The sequence below is a fragment of the Stegostoma tigrinum genome, chromosome 15 (assembly GCF_030684315.1).
Source record: "Stegostoma tigrinum isolate sSteTig4 chromosome 15, sSteTig4.hap1, whole genome shotgun sequence".
NCBI classification, from domain to species: domain Eukaryota; kingdom Metazoa; phylum Chordata; class Chondrichthyes; order Orectolobiformes; family Stegostomatidae; genus Stegostoma; species Stegostoma tigrinum.
The window spans coordinates 33,979,575-34,004,801 of NC_081368.1; the positions used below are offsets into that span (position 1 = coordinate 33,979,575).

Genomic DNA, 25,227 nt, shown 5'->3' on the forward strand with positions numbered 1-25,227 from the left:
ATTTTCAACAGCCAGAAGCCATAAATACTGATAATATATTTTTTACCGCATTTCTGTTCTCTGATGTCTCTTACCTCCTCAAAAATTCAAGCAAGAATTTTCTTTTTGAAATCAATGCTGTCTATTCCCATTGTCATATTTCCTTACTTATAGATGTTCTTTAAATCTCTCTGTTAACAGGGATTCCATTAATTTTCCTATAATCCATGCTAATTTGACTAATCTATGATTTCTTCGACAGATTATGTCACCTTTCTAAAATTAGAGATTATCCATCTGCCAGCTCCCTGGCACGATATTGTTTTGCAATGAATTATTTAAAAATGTACAGTAATCCTCTGCCTGAAGTCATATTCTAGTATATTATGAACTTATAGTCAATAGCTGAACATGAACAGCATATTAAAAGAGCTAGTGATAATCATGTAATATTTGGCTTTTAAGCGACAGAAAAGATCAAGTCTCAAGCAAAAACCTATTTGGATATGGATATCCCAGTCATCCAGGGAATTCCTACATCTCTTTGCTTTAACTGCCTCTCCCCAGGTTCTTTCTGAACTAGAGAGGATATTATTGGCTTATGGAACGGAATGGCCCATCTCACTAACCTATTATATCCTGATAATTTGTCTCAAATTCACAAACACAACACAAAATGTTGGAATCAACATGAACACCTCTTGCTTGGAAAACAACTTTGCACTTGTAAATATCACTTGATGATACCCCCCGTTTCCTTGGTCTACTTAAAGTGATAGGGAGAAGATATTGGCAGTTAGAACAACTAAAACCAAATTTTAGCCAGTCTGCAAGAAAAACATACTTGGAAACAAACTGCATGACATCAGGCAGAAAACATATAGAACCAATGCCAGTTTAAGTTTGTCTGAGAAACAATATCTCGGAAATTCGACTTGAGAAAATCTCGCAGCCCACTGAATAGCTTCTGCTTTACAAGAACCTCATTTCAACATTAAAGCATGAGCAGTGAAGGCTGGAGAAACTCAGCAGGTTTCGCAGCATCTGTGGAGAGAGAAGCAGTTAACAATCGAGTCTAATATGACTTTTCTGCGCAGTACCTGAAGAGAGGTCGTACCAGGCTCAAAACATTAACTATTTCACGCCCCACAGATGCTATGGATTAGCTGGTTATGCACTTTATTATTGATTGTGGAACACTTTTGGTGGATAATAGTTGCCATATTCATCAATTTGCCATGGCATTCTATAACTACTGAGCTGCTTAACTGCTCTCTTCCCCTCAACTTACATGCTTAAGTCCCCAATAAAACCAATACCCTTTCTTACCTTGATCATTCCCTTAGGTCTAAGGAATTAAACTTGGAAGGAAATGCCAGAAACTGATTTAGCCACACTCTGCACATTTTTGCTGAATCAAATAAAGTACTGACAACTCCAGCGCTTCTTCTCTTAAATTGTCCATCATTCCAGCACTTCTACTGGATGTGAAAAAGCTGTTAAAACTGGCTCCTCTTGTCCCTTACTCTGCCATTTCCAACTACAAGTGTGAGAAGCTCATGAAATTCTTTGTCACTGAGAGCAAATCTATCTACTGAATTTTCCTTGCTGATTCTTCGTTTCCACTAGCCCACTGGGTCAAACTTCTTTTAACTACATCACTCTATTAGTGCCATAGTCCTGAACTCTCGACTTTCTCTCCATTTCCCCACCTGGTCTCCATAATATTGCTAACAGTTATCCATCATTATCTAAATAAAAACCGAAAGAGCTGCGGATGCTGTTAATCAGGAACAAAAGCAAAGTTGCTGTAAAAGCTCAGCAGGTCTGGTAGCATCTGTGAAGGAGAAAACAGAGTTAACGTTTCAGGTGATCTTACATCAGAATGTAGTTCTGAGGAAGGGTCACCAGACCCAAAACACTAACTCTGTTTTTTCCTTCACAGATGCTGCCAGACCTGCTGAGCTTTTCCAGCAACTTTGTTTTTTATCTAACTTCATCTATCTTCCCTGTCTCCTTTAAATCAACTGTCACCATTACTTTCTTCAGAACTCTAACCCTTAATTCCACAGCCCCTGCAATGGACTGTCCCATTTTTAACTTTTCTTTCATCTTCAAAGACCTTGAATATGTTGTAACCTCTATGCCCATCTTTCCTGGAACTCCATGTTTGAATCTCTTCAATCAGATTTCCACCCCATCAAAGTGCCAAACCATCTAGTGACATCCTATATGACTGTGACAAAGGAAAACTATCCTTTCTCATTCTTCTAAACCAGTTTGCAACCTTTGACACAGTTGACTACACCATCCTCCTTACCTCTCTAATATTGTCAGCTGTCTAGGACTACTTTCACCTGGCTCCATTTGAGTCCTGATGAGTCTTGATGAAAGGTCTAGACTTGAAACATTGACTCTCCTAATCTTCTGATGCTGTCTGACCTGCTGGGTTCCTCCAGCTCCATAATGTATTGATTTTGACTCTCGCGTCTACATCTCTTGGTATCGCCGATATCCTGATGTTGATCAGTTTGAATTTATGTAGCACTTCTGTGAAGTGCCTCAACACTCTATAATGTTAAAAGTGTTATATGAATAATTTTTCCTCTACAAAGTAATGAAAGAAAGCAAAATCATTCTTATCTGCAAAACTATGCTCAGGACCAGGAAATACCAGAAAGACTTGGGAAAACAGACAGAATCTAGCAAGAAAAAGACAATTTAGCATTTCTACTAGACAACTCATCACAGCTGGAAGATATTGCAGTTGAATAGCATTTTACAACAGAAAAGCAAAAGCAAAAATGCCTGTGCATGCTTACATAAACAATTGCACACACCCAAAAAAAAAGGAAAGACAAGTTGAGAACAAGGTTGTAGACCATTTGGTCAACGCAATGCTCTGGGTTTGGTGGCATAAAGATAGCTGCAAGCCTCAATCTCCATCCCAAACACCATTGCATTTCTCATTCTCAGAGCTGTCTACTATCCCACTAGTCAACACTTCCTACTGGAGTAAATTAATAGCTATCACTAATCTGATGCTAATTTAAATATTAACACCATGGAACCTTAAAGTGGTTACAACACAGAAGGAGGCAAGCAAGTCTCAAACTTTTAACAATCTATGAGAACTTTCACTCACATATGGTAAAGTTGTCATAGTCACAGAGGGCAGTTCTTCAGTAGAGAGTGGAGATGAGACTAGTGGAGGTTTAACCCAAAGGTCACCACATCTCAGTCAAAGGGATAATGCAGGACCCTTGATGGTGACTTCAAGAATATTGAATCCATACTTTTGGCTTCTGCATTGCAAGCCGGCTGTTCCAACAATTGAGCTAACTGACTCTACCATCCATGCAATACTGTAAAAAATGCCGACTCATGAAACCCATTGAAAAGATTTAAGTCTCCTCAAGTGGTTAATCCGTTGTAAAAATATGCAAAACTTGGTGACTCTATTTCCATACACGCCATTTTACTGTCACTGCTTTGATGGTGGCAGGAGTGCCTAGTAACTGATAACAGTTAGTGTCCTGTGATGTCCACACACCAGTGAGGTCGAGTGATGTGCCTGCATCTGCAGCCCCACCAAGTAAAAACATTGACAATCCACTAAGTGAATGACATTTATACCACATTCATTTGCTTCTGCAGGCACAGAATCTGAATATTGATGTCTGGTCTACATGGAGTTTTTATGATCCATTCATTTTTCAGAAATCCATGATTCCTGCATAGTTTCAGAATAAAGTAAAAGTGCTAGCTGGCTTCTTGGAACCGAGACATAAATGAATAATATTGTGGATTCTGATAATGAAGACTTATTAAGTGATTTGACAGGCAGATATGGGCACTCTTTCAATATTCTATGAAGGGCTAAAGATAGATGAATGACATTGTAAATTTAGTTTATGTTATGGTCTGGGCAATTAGCCCCGATATTGTAAGTCCTTAAATTTTCCACTGTAAATGCTGTGGATTGAGACATGCATATGTGTCATGGCACAGTTGCTGACATAGACAGAAATCTCAGGTTTGTTGACATCAATAGTGTGTTCTGAATGCAGGGAAGGGGCACTGCCATTACAAGTGACCACCAGGACCCATCTGCACTGTGTGGTTGCACCTGTGATGTTATGCCATTAGTGGGAGTGTGAAAGCACAGTGTTTCAGAAAGGTCTGGTGAAAAGGTAAAGATAGAATGTAGGTATCATGACATTTGTTGCACTACTGCATTGTAGTCAGACAATTTTTCTTCGTGGTGAACTGCTGATTTATATTGTAACAGCACTCAGACTGACGGCAGTTTGCATTCACCTTACTAACTGAAGGAAGTTTTCTTTACATTGCAAACTCCAACAAATTTTGCACATGTAGTTGTATCTTGAGTACAGTCTTCATTTTCAAGCAATCTTCTCGATCATCCTAACCTTTTGAATACAGTAATCATCTCCATTGAAAGGTTAGACCCCTAAACATTATGACTCAATTCAGAACTATCTGGAAGCTCCACATTTTCTATGTTAATTAAGGAAGGGTCACCTGATTCTTGTCAACCATATTAACAGTTCATTGATGTCCATTTTAAGTAAGAGTCGGTTTTACAAACTTTGATATGAACATGGAGTTCATGTTTAATGTTATGAATAAGATATGCCTCCCCTGGCATGACAATCTTGTCTTTGCTGTTTTTATATGTCTTTTGGTCACTGAAGATACAATTGATGTATGGAAGAACAACTGTGAGTGACAGCCCGAGTAGAGCTAGAACAAGAAAATATCTTCTTATTACAATGGAATGTCAATCTCAGATGATTACTTTCCATCTTTGCTGCACAGAAATTCCCATTGTCATTAATCTGACATCTAACACTTGCCTAAGTATTCCATGACAAGTCACTGGTATATAAATGACCAATTTAATCACTAAAATGAAATAGAGACCTCTGGATGCAGAAGCAGGGTCATTGAACTCAAAACATTAACTTTAATTCTCTTCATGGATGCTGCCAGGATCTACTGAGTTTCTCCAGCAATTCCTCTTTTTATTGCAATTTAATTACTATAGTAGTAATTTCCTTGATTCTGTCTAAGATAAAAGAAGGTTACACCACGTTAATTAGTAAACAAGAAAACAAAACTTCTTTATTGTAAATGAACTTATCCTTTAAAAAATGTTATAACAGATTAATTATTGAAATGCAAACATAAACAATACCCCCTTTAAATCCCAACATACGTAAACATACATTCACATACAAATGGGACAGACAAAACAGTTTGTCAATGTATTGAAAATTAAGTAACATAAAATCTGTGGAGTTCAAACCACAAGGATGGAATGAGGTCACTTCCTCACAGTTCTGTTGTTTTCTGGCAACGATAGCATGCTATTGCAAATCACAGTAATTCTCAAATTGGTAGCTGATCAGTTGGATCTAAGTTTTTATTTGAATTAAAAATCCTTCTTTTCAGAGCCTTTGAGTGCTGTTACTATTCCACTCAGAGAGAGAGGTATCTCAGCTTGCAGGCTCTTAGGCACCCTGAGTGTAACTGTCCCTTTTCTTTCTTCTGTGAGAAACTGTGACTTAACCTTCCAAAAGTAGCTGTTCAGTTTATCTCCCAGAGGTAGTAAATCCAGCTTCTCCAACAATTATATGACTTTTTGCAACCAATAAGTGAACACCCACAGTTCCACTTTTCACCTTCAAGCTGGAAAAAAATGAAATTAGTCTCTGTAACTCAGCAGTGCCCAAACAACCATTTTTAAAATTTATGTTTGCAAAGAAATATATATATATCTAATCCTTACATTTCTCAATTCTCGAATGGGATGAAACACAGTTCTTAATGCATTTCATAACAAGATAAATGTAATATAGACACAAAATATACAAAAAATTATACTAATTCATCTTCACTCATTCTTTACACAAGATTTATGCAATTTTTTGCCATCTCTTCTCAAAATTTCAAACTATTTCAGTGTTATTACATTGTTGATAATGAATTTGCAATTACATTGTCTTTCTCAGTGATATGAACAATTGTTATGTTACAGAATTGCATTAGCAAGCCATATGCCATAAGATATAGAAGCAGAATTAGGCCATTTGACCCATCAAGCCTGCTCCACATTTCAATCATGACTTATATGTGTCTCATTCATTCTCCTGCCTTCTCCCCATAACCCTTGATCCCCTTACTAGTCAAGAACCTATGTATCTCCCTCTTAAATACACTTATTAATCTATGCCTCTATTCTTCCTACCAAATGTGTAACGTCACATTTTCCCACACTGTATTTCATCTGCCACCTTTTCTTCCCACTCTTCTAGCCTGTTCAATTCCTTCTGCAGCCTCCCTACTTCCTCAACATTACCTGTCCCTCTGCCTACCTTTGTATCATCTGCAAAATTAGCAACAACGCCCTCAGTTTCTTTGTCCAGATTATTAACGTGTAAGATGGATAGTTGCGGTCCCAACATGCACTATGGAAGTCCACAGACCACCGGCTACCATCCTGAAAAAGACTCTTTTCTCCCCACACTTTGCCTTCTGCCAATCAGCCAATGCTCTATCCATGCATGTACCTTGCACTAAACAGCACAGGCTTTTGTCTGATTTAGTGGCCTATTGTGCAGCACCTTGTCAATGACCTACTGCAAGTCCATATAGGTCATGTCTACTGGCTCTTCTTTTTCTAACTTACTCACTCCATTGTTAAAGAATTCTGACACATTTGTTAGGCGTGACATCCCTTCAATGAACTCATGCTGACTCAGCTTTATGATATAATGTACCTGAAATATTCTCCTATCTAAAGTTTTAACTTTCACCATAAAGCCCAAAGGAGTGTGGTCAGTGTTTATTAGTATTTCTATGTTTTTTTAAAAAGATATAACATTCAAAATATTTAAGAACCAGTAATAATAACCTCCTTTTCCATAATGAAGTACTACTTCTGATACTGGATCAATCTCTTAAAAAGTACCCCACTAAAGGGCCTAGACCCGAAACATCAGCTTTTGTCCTCCTAAGGTGCAGCTTGGCCTGCTGTGTTCATCCAGCTTCACACTTTGTTATCCCACTGTCTTCTCTTCTCTTGATGCATCATCTTGCAATGATATAGCATCCATCTTTAGATCAAAATCTTCAATTGCCATTTTTACAAAGTTGAGTAAAGTCAGGAGTCACTAACGTTGGGTCATTCATTAAGATTGCCTCCATCTTCTCAAAAAGTGTTTGTCACTTTTTCTAGCCATAATACCTTCACTTGTTATCACAATAAACCTGTGCAGCTATGGTGCTGAGGTTAGGCAAGAATTTCTGATACAAACCATATATCCCCAGAAATAGAGTCAGAGATAATGGGAACTGCAGATGCTGGAGAATTCCAAGATAATAAAATGTGAGGCTGGATGAACACAGCAGGCCAAGCAGCATCTCAGGAGCACAAAAGCTGACGTTTCGGGCCTAGACCCTTCATCAGGGTCTAGGCCCGAAACGTCAGCTTTTGTGCTCCTGAGATGCTGCTTGGCCTGCTGTGTTCATCCAGCCTCACATTTTATTATCCCCAGAAATAGCATACTTCCCTGTTTATAGTGAGGAAAAATAAATTCTCCCACAGCCTTCACTTCCATTGTTCTCAATAACACATGTAATTACAAATATAATTACAATAATATGACCTTATAATGCTTTGTCTTTTCCCAGTTATTGTTGTGTATTAAGACATCAACTGAATAGACTACACACGATAGGTATATTAGTTCCCCCTTGATTCATAAATCTTTGGAATGTAGCTGGTGCATTTCTAAAGAGAAATGGCTTGACTTGACATTGACATAACCCTTTAGGTGTAACAAAAGCTGATTTCTCATTAGTACTTAATGTTTATATTCCTTTCCAGTATCCCTTCATCAGATCAAATTTAGAAGGAACTAAACATTACCTAGTGATATAATCTAATAAAGAAATTAGATACAATTCTGTTTGTGTTACTTTTCTGTAGTTATGCAGTTGATGCATTCTGTTCAGGGACAAACACTACACCACAGACCAAGTGACTTTCTAATATGTATTTAATCTTCATTTCCAACTCCACGTGTTTCAACAGACTTAAATGAGATGGATATTATTTGGTTGGGACGGATTCATCTACATTGTGCCTGGCTAACATCTTACATCCTGGTATATCTTTACAGATTGGTTTGAATTTCCTAAGAAACTAGACTCCTATTTATTCCTTTATATGTTTTGCCACCTTGTCAAATGATGTAAAGAACGATTCTACATCTTTTTCCTCAAATGTTGATAAGGCCTGCATTTTAGGTTATGGTGAGTATTTTACTTAACAGAGTCCTTTTCCAAATCTGAAGTCTATAAAAAAAATTAGCAACATCTTAAGCTGTTATTTTCTTCTCAATTCCTTACCCTTTACTCTCCCTTGAATCTATAGTCTAGGACTCTTGACTATTTTCTCTCTCTCCTTTCCCTCAAATTCATGCTTCACTTCCCTTTTTGTTTCAAGCTGCTTTCGTTGCAAATTGAACTTGTGCAAGTTTAAGTGATTCACCTTGATTATTTAATCCCTTTGTACTTCCATCAGTTCCAAATGCTGTGCTAAAATATTAATCATCTCACTCTTTTCAGCTTTTGCAGGAGATCCCACCAATAGCTCTTTTGCCAATTTTATGGCCCTAGCCTTGGTCAAGCCTTAGAAATTAGTTAATGATACCTCTTATTCCATGTTCAACCTCACATTTCTTAATCCTGTGCTAAGCCCCAAGCTTTCATCATGGGCCTTTTATCAAGAGTGTGCAGAAAATCAAGCCCTAATATTACATGAGCTATCATCAACACATAAAATATTAATTTAAACACTTGGATGGTTAACTTGTCTGATTTTGACCATTATCTAAGAGGAAAGAAAGTTGCACCATGTTTCATTACTAAACAAGGCAACAAAACGTGCCTATTTTAAGCAAGGTTATCCTATACCAAGTGGCAAAATGGATTATTAATTTCTAATATACAACTTCAAATTATACCTCCATTAAGTTCCAGCATAGATACACACACACACACACACACACACACACACACGCTCACGTACACCTTCACATGAATGGAAATTTTTATTTTAAGAAGACGCAATTCCAAACTAAAAGACGGAATGAGGTGACTTTCTTACAGTTGTTTTGGTTTCTGGTGATGATTCCCAAGACCCTCAATTTGGTAGACAGTTAGCAGCCATGCAGCAACTGAGAAACACTGAATTATCCTCTGCCGTGTGACTTCCATTCTGGATTATATGTAGATACATACTTGACCTAGATTTTTGCTTGAGTTGGAAGTGTTTTTTCTTTTCAGAGTTTTTGAATGTGGCTACTTTTTCACTCGCAGAGGGAGAGCAAGTAGGAGGGGAAGAAACCTGCCTTAGGTTACAGGCTTTTGGAGGTCTGATTGCGACTGACGTCTCCCCAGTTTTGTTATTGAGCTGTGTTCTTTTCAACTCAAATGTGCCATTATGCCTCACAAAAGTATTAAGTATCAGCTTCTCCATTCGAGGCTCTGAATGATGTTTTCCTGTTTGTATTTCTTATGGTCTTATGGTCATCACACAGTTTCACTTCTGACTATTGTGAAAAAATCTAGATAATTCTTTACAATGTAACAGCATCTATATTCCTGGTTTACTTGCCAAAGAAGAAAGGATATGTATTGCAGTGTAAACTGCTTCTTTATAGTTTAGTTGTTGTCTTCTCCTTTTTGTGGTCTCTTCCTTATTGTGTCTGCTTTAAAAGCTTATTGTTTAATAAATGGCAGTGCCTTTAAGTAGTGTTCACATCAAAGACATTGAAGTGACATCACACATGCATTTTTTTTGTCTGCTTTAGAGCAGTTTCTGAAAAAAATGGCCAAATCAACCAACACCTGAACCTGGTTGGGCTTACTGAATCAGAATTGTTTTTTGTGATGTTTTAGCTATAGTTACCCCAGTGTCATTTTGCCAGATTGGAGCTGTCCTGGGCCACTTGTAAAACTGCTGTTTTTAAATTGTGCACACTGAAGCCCCTTTGTTTTAAATGAGGGAGAAAGTGCACTCATAAATAATCATCCTCCATTAAGGTTACTGTACTACAGCACAGGTTGTGGCATTTTCATTTTGGATATTAATTACAAGCTTCAACTCTGAACTCAGGTAGAGGATGAGTGACGGTTAGGAACTAGGTCTATTCACAACTGCAATTGCTACTATCAACTTTTCAGCCTTTAGAGTAAATTACTGCCACTATCTTTAAGTTTCCACTTACTGTCAGTATGATGTGTTTTATTTTGGATTAAACACCACTGCCAGTATGATATGGTCCAATTGCTTCTCTATAAGTTAGTCCTTGTAATGTATAACAGGAGACAGCGTTCTTGTTGAGACAGATGTCTTAAAACTTGTTAACAATGTTAAGTGTTTACACATTATAAGATTTTAAACTTCCACATGGTCTGTGTTTTATGCTTACTGATATTGCAGCTATATCACATGACTGTAATACCACCCATAGCTGACTGCACTAACTACAATCTGCATTAATTCCATGACACTGGCTAATGACTCAAAGTAAGGTGTGGACCTTTATATTGGAATGTAACGTTTCATGTCATAAAATTGTCTTCAATGTACATTACCTTCCTGGGATCTATGCAACAATACAGCACATAAAATGTGAGAGTTTTACATTCTCGCAGATGATATTTGCTTTTATTTCTGGTAATTGCTGGAAAATTCTGAAAGAAACTAACTTGCCCATTCTGTATTTGATAGCAGCCATTTTTGTTGTATTATTATCAAAAGGTCCAGCAGTTTCAAGGACTGAATGGCCTACTTCTGTTCCTAAAGTGGAAGGACATCAGCACGGTATGGCTAAGTATACACACCAGCAATAGACACATCTCTGATGCCTTACCTCCTCAGAAATAGATACTAGAGAACTTCACCATCTTCCACCTATGTCCTGCTTTACTCACTGAGCAAGAAGATATATTTCTGTTTAAAAAGTTTTGAAAACAATTCTTTTCTCAGGATTTTTTTCTATCAACTTCCAAGAAATGACACATAACTCAGCCATGTATTTTAGATGGCACACATTGTTACCATTGTGCACTAACATTGGAGGAAATGATGTTTAAGGTGGTGATAGATTGCTCATCATGTTGTCTGCTTTGGCATGGACAAGCAACAAAAGCTAATCCTCATAACCCATGGTGCTGTATTAAAGCATAGAGAGAGGCCATTCAACCCATCAATTCCTGTCAACTTCATGCTGAACAATCCAGTCAGTCCCATCCCTCCTGCTCTATCTCTCTAATGCTGCAAATTTATTGCCCTCAACTTTTCATCCAATTTCCCTTTGTAATTGCTGACCCTCTCCACTTACTCCACCCCTGTCGAGAGTAAGTTTCAGGTTGTTTACCATTTTCAGTTGAAAGTTATTCCTAGCATCTTTCTCCACCTCTTATAGAAAAACTTGGTTCTGTTCTCTCCACCCTTGTACCCCCATATAAAAGGAACAACTTATTTTTGTTTACCTTACCTAAAGCTGTCAGAAATTTGTACACCCCTGTCAAATCTCGCCTCAATTAGCTTTGCGACAAGAAAAACAATTACGGCTTCTTCTCCAACTTAAGCCCGTAACCAAATCTCTCATTACTGGAAAGGCTCTCAATCATCCTTCCTCACCCTCTTAAAGATTCTCACATCCCTCACTAAAATGCGATATCCAGAACTAGATGACAACCTCTCATTGGGGCGTAGGTGCTGCCTTTTTCAAGTTCAGTATAAATTCCTTTGTTTGTTTTCATTGAGATTGATTTTCATCTTTGAGACAGGGGTCCAGCTCCTGGCTCAGCTGTTTTCTTCAGGGGTGTGTGTCTACAAAGATAGGATTTTCATTGCAGGGGAGAGGATGTGGGCTGCAACCTGGCCAGGTAACCCAAGAAAGAAGTTGGAGGCAGGCACAGGAGCTATTGGATTCTGAGTTATGTTGTTTAATAATTGCCTCAGTGATGTGGAATTTTGTTCCATTTATATTCAAAACAGCAGATCCTGCAGTCCTCACCAATCACAAATTCCCTATGCCCCATTCATGCCAGCTTGTGCCCCTCTACCTGCTCCCCAACAGAAAGTAATGAATGAACAATTTTTGTTTTGAAAAAAAAATCTTTTTTCCAATACATTATACTGTCACCATAGGGTTCAATGGCCCCACACAGAAGGTAAACTGGTCGAATAGGAAAGCAGAGATAATAAAGTGTAGAGCTGGGTGAACACAGCAGGCCAAGCAGCATCAGAGGTGCAGGAAGGTTGACGTTCTGGGTCTGGACTTGAGTTCATGGCTCCTCAGGGTGTCATGAACAACAGCTTGGAGATGAGGAAACCTTTTTGAAAGGTAATTTCCCTATTTCAAGCTATGCTCCCTCATTGGGTGCAGAGGAATTTTACTAGAATAGTTCTGAAGGTGAAGGATTTTAGATACAAAATTAGGTAGTCAAGGCTCGTGCTGTTCTCCTTCAAGTAAAGGAGATTGAGGGGTGATTGGTGCTGGTGCAGAAGATTATGACAGGCTCAGATAAGACAGACCCACTATCTCTGAAAAGGAAAGCAGCTGCTAGAGCTTGACATGGATGTGTTGAAGTGCCATAGGAAATAAATTGAAAGGCACGGCATCTCATGAAGAGTATAAGGAGTCATCGGTAGTGGGTGAGGGAGCATAGCTTGGACTGGGGGAATGACCTTACAGAAAGATTTCCTCATCTCCAAGCTATGGTTCATGACACCCTGAGGTGCCATGAGACACAGTCTTTTTTGAAAAGCTGAGCAGACTCCAGGAGTATTGCACAGGAATAGGAGAAGCCCATCTCTGTGATGCTGAAAATCTGAAACTCCTACAATGGAGTCAAGGATTCCAAAATCAGGTCCCAAATACAATTTTACATAACCACAGTCTCCCAGGCTCCATGAAAGTCCAAAAACCAATGCTTCTATTTGTTTAACTCAAGATTCCTTATGCTTTGCTAATTAGTATCTCAGTGTATTCTTCCACCTTAAAGGCTATGCGCATGAACCCACAGGAGTTCACTCTGTTCCTGCACATTTAATAATTAGGTCATGTAACTGACAGTTCTTGACTGGGTGCATAGGAGAATTACTAGCATAGTTCTGAAGGTGAAGGATTTTAGATACAAAAGTAGGTAGTAAAGGCTCGCGCTGTTCTCCTTCAAGTAAAGGAGATTGAGGGATGATTGGTGCTGGTGCAGAAGATTATGACAGACTTAGATAAGACAGACAAGTAAAAGTCCTTCCCATTTGGAAAGTGAGAATATAGTCATCCAAAGTCATCTAAACACCCAGGCTAATGCTCTGGGGATGAACAGAGCTACAGGAACTGACCAGGGGAGAAAGCTCTCCAGAGAGCCAGCATCAACTCAATGGGTGAGGTTAAAATTGTGATCAGAGATAATGGGAACTGCAAATGCTGGAGAATCCAAGATAACAAAGTGTGGGGTGGATGAACACAGCAGGACAAGCAGCATCTTAGGAGCACAAAAGCTGACGTTTTGGGCCTAGACCCTTCACCAGAAAAGAGGATGGGGAGAGGATTCTGAAATAAATAGGGAGAGAGGGGCACCTCCACTTCTTACCTACTAACCTCATCCCGCCCCCTTGACCCCTCCGTCCTCCCTGGGCTGACCTATCCCCTCCCTACCTCCCCAAACATGCTCTCCTCTCCACCTATCTTCACCTCTATCCATCTTCAGTTCTCCTCCTCTCTACCCTATTTATTTCAGAACCCTTTCCCCATCCCCCTTTTCTGATGAAGGTCTAGGCCGGAAACATCAGCTTTTGTGCTCCTAAGATGCTGCTTGGCCTGCTGTGTTCATCCAGCCCCACACTTTGTTATCATCAACTCAATGGATGCCTGGTCTCCTTTTGATCTTAGATGAACCTATGGCTCTCTGTAACTGTCAGCAGCAGCCCTCATCATTTTAAAGCCACTTTTGTGACATTGCCACATTATATTCCCACACCTCTACTTGCGCTGATAATCAAATCTCACTGATCACACCCTGGTGCACTTAAAAACAGGGAGGAGCTTTTTAATCAGAAAGCCAAGTCTCCCAATAATGGAGCCAGAAGTGGGCATTGGCTTCATTCCTGTGTGAGCAGCTGCAATACACAAAATGACAATACAAGTTGTCAATGTGTGTGGTCTGCACATGAAGCATGTACAATAATGTGACAGGGACAAGCAAAAAGTGTCTGCCCTCACCATTATCTGACTGAATTTAATATCAGGCTGAGCCATAAAAAGCCTGCCTCTGCAAGCATCCCAGTCTCTTTAAGCTGGGAGATTTGGTAGGAATTGGGTGGAAAGATCTTGCATCTGCAGGATCAATGAGCCTTTTTTTTTGCTGAGCAATAGCTTCCATCCCCCTAAAAGCTTTTTTGAATTAACCACCGGTCCCCCAACAGCAACCTTGATCCACCCCACCATCGCCCACCTCTACCCCACCACACACACACACACACACACACACACACACACACACACACACACACACACACACACACACACACACACACACACATTAACACACGGGGACACACACACAGACGGACACACAATTTTCATGGCTTGAATTCAGGACAAATGTAAGTTACTGTGAATAGCAGATGGTTATCTCCCTAAGCCCTGGCTGGTGTTTGCAAAATCCCACAGAAGAGATGTTTAATCGGTCCAATTGGTTTGCTTGTGATATTATAGAGAGTCCTTTTGGCACCTCAACTCAGCTGGGAGTGTGATAAAGCTGTTAATTCCCAGAAGCTGTTTCCTCCAAAACATTGCCACTTGGCTAAGCAACACGAACAAGCTTCCAGGTTGGATTCATTTACTTTCAGAACCATTCTGCTGAGCAGAGTATGTTTGGAAAAGTTGCTGAATGAGTTTGCTAGAAAAACAAAAGTTTATCATAATAAGTACTCCTTAGCACAGTACAAACAGGAGGATTCTGGCCCAGTTCCTGAGATTATTGATCATCACTGAACGGGAGATGAGTTATAATTCCTCACAGTGCTTTTGTGGCATGGTTGAGGCAAAGCCAACCAGAATGTCTGCTCTTGAATCAGAACTCAAAAGCTCCTGCAGTCAAATTTATATATATATCAGCAGGCATTGGGTAAGTGCAAGACTGAATTGGGCGATAATGACCTCTGTTGATGAATAGCTGCTCCCACTTACAGCCTAGGTTCACACATTAAAAAATGGTGAGTTAACAGAGAGCCACAAGTATCCACAAAACATTAGATGAATGGAAACACATTGCAGTTGACCTTTATTTCAATGGGAATAGAATATAAATGTAGGCAGGTTTTGCTTAAGCTATGCAAGATGGTAGTCAGACCTCAAATGGAATACTGTGAACAGTTTTGTGTCCTTTATCCAAGGAAAGGCATAGTGGCTTTGGAGACAGTCCAGAGAAAGTCCACTAGGTGAGGAGGCTCAGTCTGATTAGATTGTGTCTCTTTGGAATATAAAAGAATGAGCGATGACAGTGTTGAAACATACAAGATTCTGAAAGGACTTGAACAGTGGAGGTGCAGAAAGATTGATTCCCCTTGTGCAACAGTCTAGGAGTAGAGACCATAGTCTCAGAATAAGGGGCTGCACATTTAAGATACAATGCACCTCTCCTTGAATTTCTTCTCTCAGGGGATTGTGAAGCAGTGGAATTCTTTACAACAGAATGCTGTTGAAGCTGAGTTACTAAATATATTCAAGACTGAGGTGGACAGATTCTTAATCAGTAAGGGAATCAATGGTTATGGAGTAAAGGTAGGAAAACTGACACTATTGGTAACTTGTCTCATTCACTATGTTTGGTTTACCCCCTCCTAGAATCCTTCTTCCGCCCCGGAATATGCCTTTGCTGTAAGAAATTAACTATTTTCTTAAATGTCTGTCATTGATCTTCAACTGATTTTGTCATTGACTTCCTTCCCCAATCCAACACAGCAAGACTACCTTAAAACCTTTGTAATTCCCCTTATTTAAGCCTAGTGGCACAGTTGTTTCTGACCCAAGTTCCTGCCTCTCATAATGAATGCTGGATTCTATTGTGTTGCAGCCACTTTTTCCGGGGATTTTTTTTTACTCTGGCATCATTCATTTTTAAAGATAGAACATAGAGCATTACAGCACAGTACAGGCCCTTCGGCCCTTGATGTTGTGCCGACCTGTCACACCGATCTCAAGCCCATCTAACCTACACTATTCCATGTACGTCCATATGCTTGTCCAATGACGACTTAAATGTACCTAAAGTTGGCGAATCTACTACCGTTGCAGGCAAAGCATTCCATTCCCTTACTACTCTCTGAGTAAAGAAACTACCTCTGACATCTGTCCTATATCTTTCACCCCTCAATTTAAAGCTATGCCCCCTCGTGCTCGCTGTCACCATCTTAGGAAAAAGGATCTCCCTATCCACCCTATCTAACCCTCTGATTATTTTATATGTTTCAATTAAGTCACCTCTCAACCTTCTTCTCTCTAATGAAAACAGCCTCAAGTCTCTCAGCCTTTCCTCGTAAGACCTTCCCTCCATACCAGGCAACATCCTAGTAAATCTCCTCTGCACCCTTTCCAAAGCTTCCACATCCTTCTTATAATGCGGTGACCAGAACTGTACGCAATACTCCAAGTGCGGCCGCACCAGAGTTTTGTACAGCTTCACCATAACCCCTTGGTTCCGGAACTCGATCCCTCGATTAATAAAAGCTAAAACACTGTACGCCTTCTTAACAGCCCTGTCAACCTGGGTGGCAACTTTCAAGGATCTGTGTACATGGATACCGAGATCTCTCTGCTCATCTACACTACTAAGAATCTTACCGTTAGCCCTGTACTTTGCCTTCCGGTTACTCCTACAAAGTGCATCACTTTACACTCGTCTGCATTAAACTCCATTTGCCACCTCTCAGCCCAGCTCTGCAGCTTATCTATGTCTCTCTGCAACCTACAGCATCCTTCATCTCTATCCACAACTCCACCGACCGTAGTGTCGTCTGCAAATTTACTAAACCATCCTTCTACGCCCTCATCCAGGTCATTTATAAAAATGACAAACAGCAGTGGACCCAACACCGACCCTTGCGGTACACCACTAGTAACTGGTCTCCAGGATGAACATTTCCCATCAACTACCACCCTCTGTCTTCTTTCAGCAAGCCAATTTCAGATCCAAACTGCTATAGAACCCACAATTCCATTTCTCCGCATTTTGTTCAATAGCCTATTGTGGGGAACCTTATCAAACGCCTTGCTGAAATCCATATACACCACATCAACCGGTTTACTCTCATCTACCTGTTTGGTCACCTTTTTTTGAAATGGAATAGAGTGATTTAAACCTACATCAGGATAGCTACTATTACATTACTACAGAGCCCATTGGAATGAAACAACAAGTGCTCAAAACTCAGGGAAGATAATGATAACTCTCCCATTAATTGTGAAATATGTTTCATTCAAGGGTTACAAGTCATATTTCCTTCTGCTTGACTCTTCAATCAAGGTTTCTGGTGCTGTACCTGAAATCCTCAGTGTCCATGTTTTCCTTTGTCAGCCTTTATTAATAGCTGTGCAGCAGTAGTGGCCACAATGCTCCTCTCCTTTAAGAGGTACGGGCTACTTTAAGTAGTGACGGCTAGATTTAAGCAAAATTGGACAGGAGATACACAGGAAATCCTGCAACTCCCTCTTCATTTAATGTTGTTTTTGGCATTAAAAAATGCACATTCTTAACGTTAATACTTCGGTATTTGAGATCTAATTAAACAAAAGCAGGCACAAGACTATCAACTCTGAAATCTAGCTGTGTCTAATGTTGTTGGCTTTTGCTGGCCTTGGTTTGGGGATAAAATTTCAGAATGGAATTTTCATATTTTTTGGCAAAGCATTTCTTTTTTTTGAGCTGACTGGCATGGATCACGTTGATTTTTCTCACAAAATAGTCCACTCTTAACTCATTAATTATCAACCAGCCTCCGACCTCATCCAGCTTATGTGTGTGTGTGTGGCAAGAGAGGCAGAGTGCTTCCTGCTGCTGGGATTTTTCAATGTTCAAGGCCTTCCAGTAGTAGGAGGTATTGGTGAGAGAAGGCGCTGAGCCTGGTAGCTGGAACATTTGTGCGCAAGACCTCCAGCAGCATGTGGCAATGGTGGTGAAGAACATCTAGCAGAGCAAATGGACCCTTGCTGGAGGAAAGGATGTCTTTGAGGGAGGAAGACCTATGGGGAGAAGGATCAGACAGACAAAGGATTTCCTCAACCAGATGTAAACCACAGGGTAAACTGCATGTAAACAGTGAATTGTGATCAGAGATAATGGGAACTGCAGATGCTGGAGAATCCACGATAACAAAGTGTGAAGCTGGATGAACACAGCAGGCCAAGCAGCATCTCAGGAGCACAAAAACTGATGTTTCGGGCCTAGACCCTTCATCAGAGAGGGGGATGGGGTGAGGGTTCTGGAATAAATAGGGAGGGGGGGAGGTGGACCGAAGATAGATAGAGGAGAAGGTAGGTGGAGAGGAGAGTATAGGTGGGGAGGTAGGGAGGGGATAGGTCAGTCCGGGGAGGACGGACAGGTCAAGGAGGTGGGATGAGGTTGGTAGGTGGGAAACACTGAATCTTTCTTGTTTCACCTTAATTTCCCATCATCTGCACAATGCCAGCTGGGTAAAGAATCTTTTCTTTGTGATTTTATGTTCAAATCTCATGTTATATTTGTGGTGTTTTCTGCAGCATTCCACAGCCCAGACACTAGCTCGTGGTAAACAAGTTTGTAAGCCCCCAGACCAAGATGGAGCGGATGGCGGAGGAGTTGAAACTGGTAATGTCTGTGACAGAGGCTGAAGCTGCACCAGTATTTTGAAGCCTCTGGCTTTGGCAGGGGAACACAGTCTTTTATGCCAAATCTCACAGTTTCCTATATGCATTCCCTTGTGGCTATGGGGGAAGTTGTTCCTAGTCAGATATTTTATCGCTGATGAGTAAGAAGCTGGTCAAGTTCAGGGAAGGTCGCCAACACCTGATAATCTGATGACTGAGATGACAAAGTGTGGAGCTGGATGAACACAGCAGGCCAAGCAGCATCTTAGGAGCACAAAAGCTAACGTGAGGGCTGGGTTGATGACACGTAGCCAGTCATGGCATCTACACAAGGGAGTAGGCAGCATTTGTGATGAAACATTGTTTTGGGAAAGTTTGTTTGGAAGTGCTGAGCAGAGGTACTCATTAGGGTTTCTGAGGACAGTGGCAGTCTAACAGAACTACAGCTGAGGCTTTCTGAATATAAACAGACCAAAGAGAGGATTTTGTCTTTGTATCCCTGCAACTTGTAAAGTTGTTGGGCTACATTATCCTCTTTCATATTGACCAGAAGGAGATAGCTATAAGATCACCTATCAGTGAGAGCTGGGCAACTCTGAATGGAGTTGAGGAAGCTTAATAGTGAGAAACCTCAATCGTCTTTCGTTGACCTGTAGGATTGTGTTGTCCTGATCATGGGGAAAGATGAAGCGGCAGTTGGAACAGAGTGTAAGCACAGATCCAGTCTTGTGATCCTAACTCCACATTAAGTCTGGTGGCCAATCCTGCCAAAGGAATGCTATACAGAGACATTATAATTGTGACAGGACAGGCACTTCAAATGAGACTGCCCTCAACAACCACAATCATCACTGAAGTTAGATACATTGACCCCCACCCTATGTCACTGTCACTCCTCACCAGACATTAAACCAGCTGGACCTCCCACCAAGAGCCATGTGGGTGCGTGGCTCCTGAGGAAAGGGATCTGTCTTACATTGAGCAATGGGAATCACCCTGCAGCAAGAGTGAAATTGTCAAAGTAAACGTGTCACATCTCATTGACACAAAAGCAGAGTTGTCAACTGTTAATCACCAGCTTTTCTGTGAATAGTTTTCTGAGCTGTGTGATCTGCTTCCCTCATTCAGGTCTCTGCCTGATAGGGCTTGAATATCCCTTATCACAGCTATACCTAGCTTGCTCCATCTGTTCTCAATCCCACTTTTCATAGCCTGGAGTTCCTGAGAGTTTGTTATCTGACCAATACTCCAGAAGAAGTAAGAAAGTTGAGAACAAGTTCAGACAGCAGTGTTGCAGGACCTGAAATGTCAGTACCCAGTGGCTTTAATGAAATGGAGGTGGATAGCAGTGAGGAATCCTGAAGTAACCTCTATTTGTCAATCCATGTGTGCATCCAGTAGGGGAATGTCTAATCACACCCTGGGAAACAGTTCAGAAATGATCTGGCAGCAGACGGAAACTGCAGCAATAAATGTCACTGGTCAAATGATTCCTGGAGGTTTGACTGAACTAGGCCACATGTAGGTGATCCATCACAAAGTCTGATCCCTTGGAATGTACCAATACGGATAAGATTCAGAGAAGGCCCCTCCCCCCCAGGCAAATGCTTACTATCACCACAACCTTAAATATTTGGCCATTAGTGATTGAAGAAGATTCTTCCACCTCTAATGTAGGCCCAAACGTTCTAGCCATCACAGCATGATTGAATTTGCTGGTCATGCTTGGGAAATGCTCACTGTGTGCTGTATGTAGTAGGACAGAAAGTCTCAAAGCAGAAGGCTGGTTAGCAAAATTAAAGCACAAGGGAACAGGAGGCAATGTACTGGCATGGATTAATGACTAGCTAACAGACAGATAACAGAGTCTAGAAATAAATGGGTCATTCTCACATTGGCAGACTGTGACTAGGATCAGTACTTGGGCTCCAGCTGTTCATAATATATATCAATGAGTTGGAGGTGAGTCCAAATGTAATATTTCTAAATTTGCTGATGATACAAAGCCAAGTGAGAATGTCTGTTGTGCAGAAGATCTAAAGCAGTTTCAGGAGGATTTGGACAGGCTTGGTGAATAAGCAAGGACATGGCATATGGAATTTAATGTGAAAAATATGAGATTATCCACTTTGATAGGAGAAACACATGCAGAGTAATTCTTAAATGATCAGAAAATTGAAAGCATAAATATACAAAGGGTCTTATGTGTTCTTGTTAATCAGGCAGTGAAGGCTAACATGCAGGCACAGCAAGCTATTTGGAAGGCCAATAGAGTATTAGCATTTATTTCAGGAGAATTTGAGGACAAGAGAAATGAAGACTTGCTTCAATTGCATGGGAGGCTGGTTAGACTGCACCAGGGGTACTGTTTGCAGCTTTGATGTCCTCATCTCGGGAAAGATATTATTGTCATAAACAGCACAATGAAAGTTCACCAGGCTTGCTCCTGGCATGGCTGACTGTCATGTGAAGAGTGATCGGGCAAACCGAGCCTGTATTCTCTTGAGTTTCAAAGAATGAGAGGTAACATCAGTGTAACTTACAAAGCATTTAAAGTTAGATGCATTTGAGATGTTTTGCCTTGTTAGGGCACAATTTAAAAATAAAGGGGATGTAATTTATATCCAAGATGAGGAGAAAAGGGTTTAATCAGAGGAATGAACACTTGTAATTTTCTACCACAGAAAGCTATGGGAACTCAGTCTTTGAGTATGCTAAGATAGGGACTAATAGATTTCTGAGTTCCAAAAATATACAAGATAATGGGCTGTGTAGGTGATAAAACACATCAAAGTGTTCGTTCAGCTATCGCCATATTTGTGGAGCAGGCTCAACAAGCTGAGTGGCCTTTTCCAGTGCCTTTGTTCCTAAGTTCCCATATCCAAGTTAAAATAAACTCTCAATGGTGCTGAAATGACCTTCTGCACTCTGCAAATGTATGTGCAAACATTTCCTCTTGACTACATCACTTTCACAAGGTAACCACCATTTACTTGAACTCTGTCACTGCGCACAACACATACCAAGACTTATGGACAAGAGCTAATGTATGTGGTGTGTCTACTCAGTGGCTCTCACCCACCTCATCTTCCCAAACTACTAACCCCACTGTCCCTTCCACTTTCTACTCACTCATTGGGGTAATCTCACCACCTCTTCTGTCCCTGTATCATGACTAATGCCTCTCACTTCCATCAAACTCAGCTCCTCCTTTTGCATTGTTGCTAGAAAAAGCTTCTGGTAGCTAGGCTGAGAAAGCCAAGATCAAAAACATGGCCGCGGACATCAGACACCTCACCCTAATGTTGCAGTCGGCTGGAAAAGAGGGTTACCCCTCCCATGAAAACTCAGGGACCTCCACGGAAAACCAACTGTGAGTGGACTGTCATTGTTTCGTGCTGAACTGCTCTCCCATTAAGGCCAGTATTGACACATTTTTAACCTGCACAACATTTTACCCCCTTTTTACAACTAATTCCCCCTCTTCTCTCAAACAGCTTCTAGTAGGACCTAAAAAAATTGTAATTAAATGCCAGCAGCACCAACACTCAGCTCAACCTGCACCTCACCATTTCATCTTCAGAGATGTAGCAAGAAGGGTTTCACTTGCACCCTCCAACAGCTCAGAGATTTTCATCTCAGTGTGTTGCTATCTAGATTAGACTCAGAGGCACAACCTGGTGAAGAAATCACTGGCACATCACCACATCTATTCAAGGAAGAAATGCCCCAGATCCTTGATGGTCATTAGACTGCAAAAGTCCAGCCACTTATTCAGATCCAGGCAGAAGACAATCCCATGATCCTGGTCAGTGATCACTTTGTGAAAACGTAAAGACAGGGACAGGAGCATCAGACAGGGTTGGCTGGCGCAGTTGCTAAAATGGATCAAAGGATAGAAGTCCACCAACATTCTCTGTTCAGCACCAGAAAAAGCAAAGAACTGTGGATGTTTGAAATCTGAAACAAAAACAGAAATTGCTGGAGAAACTCAGTAAGTCTGGCAGCCTCTGTGGAGAGGAAGCAGTTTGGGTACGCTGATCGTTCTTCAGAGCTTACTTGGCTGAAATATCTCAGTTGGGAGAGCAGTAAGCTGAAAATCTAAAGATTCTTGGTTCAATTCTGGGTCCGGAAGCTGCTTGGCTAAAAAAGCTCTCAGTTTGGTGCTGGCTCTAGAATGTGTACATCTGGCTGCCTCCACAGTTAGGTTGGCTACTGCAACGCAGGTGTAGGTCAGATATGTACACAGACCTATACTCCATCAGTCTATGATATAAAGGTGCCGGTGTTGGGCTGGAGCAGACAAAGTAGGAGTCACATGACACCAGGTTATAGTCCCACAGGTTTATTTGCGATCACAAGCTTTCTGGGCACTGCTCCCACATCTTTTCACCTGGCGAAGGAGCAGTGCTCAGAAAGCTTGTGATTTCAAATAAACCTGTTGGACCATAACCCGATGTTAATTGACTTCTGACTTTGTCCATCACCCCAGTCACAGGCAAGCAAAAGGAGCATAAGGGATCTCAACCTCACTCCAGCTTCCTCTTTCTCACAGGAAGCAGGATGATGCTAAAGCTGATACGGTGAGGTGGAGCCATTCATAGAATCCCAGAAACTTCAGCCCAGAGGTGCCCAGTCCCTCCATCTGTCACCTGTCTGTAATGCCACAATTTGCAGGTCCAAGCCATGAAAGGTGATCCTGCATTTGGACAGGACCCTCTCAGTGGAAATGGGCCCTCTAGGTATAACGTATCTGGGGGATGACCTGCCAAGTCTTCCAGGCCAACAGGACTAATATAGAGCTAGCATCGTCCACCCTAGTTGCAGACATCAGGTGTACACATTTTCCTAGAGAGAAGGAAAGTGCCATCCTTACCTGATATAGGCTACATGTAACTCCAGAACAACAGCAATGTGGTTGATTCTTAACCACACTCAGGGCAATTAGGGATGGGCAATAAATGCTGCTTGGTCAGCAACACCCTTGTTCTGTGAATGAATAATAAAAAAAACTTCAACGATGGACGGACAGGAAGAGAAAAGCCACTGAGGCTTGTAGGTGGTACTTTATTGCAAAAAAACTTGCACTTTTGTAAATATAGGCTCACAAATATTCTTGAAATATCAGCTCTGTTCTCTTTGTCCTGGTGACATGTTCACACATTTGCAAAATGAACAGCCTCTTCAGGCATCCCAATGAGAAATGTTATTGCAATAGCCAATCATTACTCATCTCCCACAAGCTCTTTGATTCTGACTGCAGATAGCATGAGATGTCACGAACTCTTGAACCATGACATTAGTGACTACATGCCAACATGTTTTAATGTGGACAACACTAAGATTACAACCAATCCACAGGCTTAGTGATAGATGCTGTCCTGTGTAATCATCCATATCTACACCCACCTTGTGAGTGAGTGATGATTCCACACATCCCTAGAGACATTCTATTTTTTCAGCTTTCCATGGAAATACATTGCCACCAAAGTCTGAGAAGTGTTCAAGAGGAGGTTTAATCTGCACTTGCCCTCATTTCTCAATGTCCTAAGAAGACAATCTGCATAAAGCATGACCTCTTAGATAAAGTGCTGTTCGACAAGATGCTCGAGCATTTCATGATGATTTAGCAATCCAAACAAACTCTGAAACATTGAAGACCAACTAATGATGGAAGAATGTAAAGAAGGTGCCTCAGGATTGTTCCAAACCTTCTGTCTATCATGCCTCAGGTTCCATGCACTAACTGAAACACGAAAAGCCACCTGAGCTCAGCACCGTGCCATGTCACTGCCCTGTCTCACAAACTGCTACTGTGTCCCACATGGGAGGATGCTCAAAAAGACCTACTTAAAGATGGGATCACCTCAGGATACTGTGAATACAATCACATGGATAAGAAAACATTTAGTTGTCAAACATTTATATATCTCTGGACTAATGAAGGGCCGTTCGCCATAGAACCAACAGAAAGTAATACAATGAAAGGAAGTCCAAATCCAGCTCCAACATCCGAGAAGCAGGTTTCAATGAGGTTCTGTCTGGTCTCTCACACTTACTGGTGTATGGCTCTATCATTCTTGCTTGGATGTCACTCCAGGTTAATATCCTCATCCTCAGAGGAATACTCTCAATTCCACATTTTGTCCTCATCTGGGGCATCATTCCTTTGTTGACTCTAATTGTGAAAGGCACAGCTTGCCACAATCATGCAGAGCACCCTTCCTGGACTATACCTCAAGTCCCCAGCTGAGCAGTCCACACATTAAAAAGTCCATCTTGAGGATGCCAA

At 40.9% G+C, this 25,227-nt stretch overlaps 1 protein-coding gene across 1 annotated transcript in view; it reads right to left on the minus strand.

The window, feature by feature from the left end:
* Nucleotides 1-5,173: 5,173 nt before the first annotated feature.
* Nucleotides 5,174-25,227, minus strand: part of zc4h2 (zinc finger, C4H2 domain containing) — a 60,434-nt gene continuing 40,380 nt past the window's right edge. The window contains exon 6 of the mRNA XM_048544470.2: nucleotides 5,174-5,694. The gene's annotated coding sequence lies outside the window, so the exon portion shown is untranslated. The remainder of the gene's footprint in view (nucleotides 5,695-25,227) is intronic.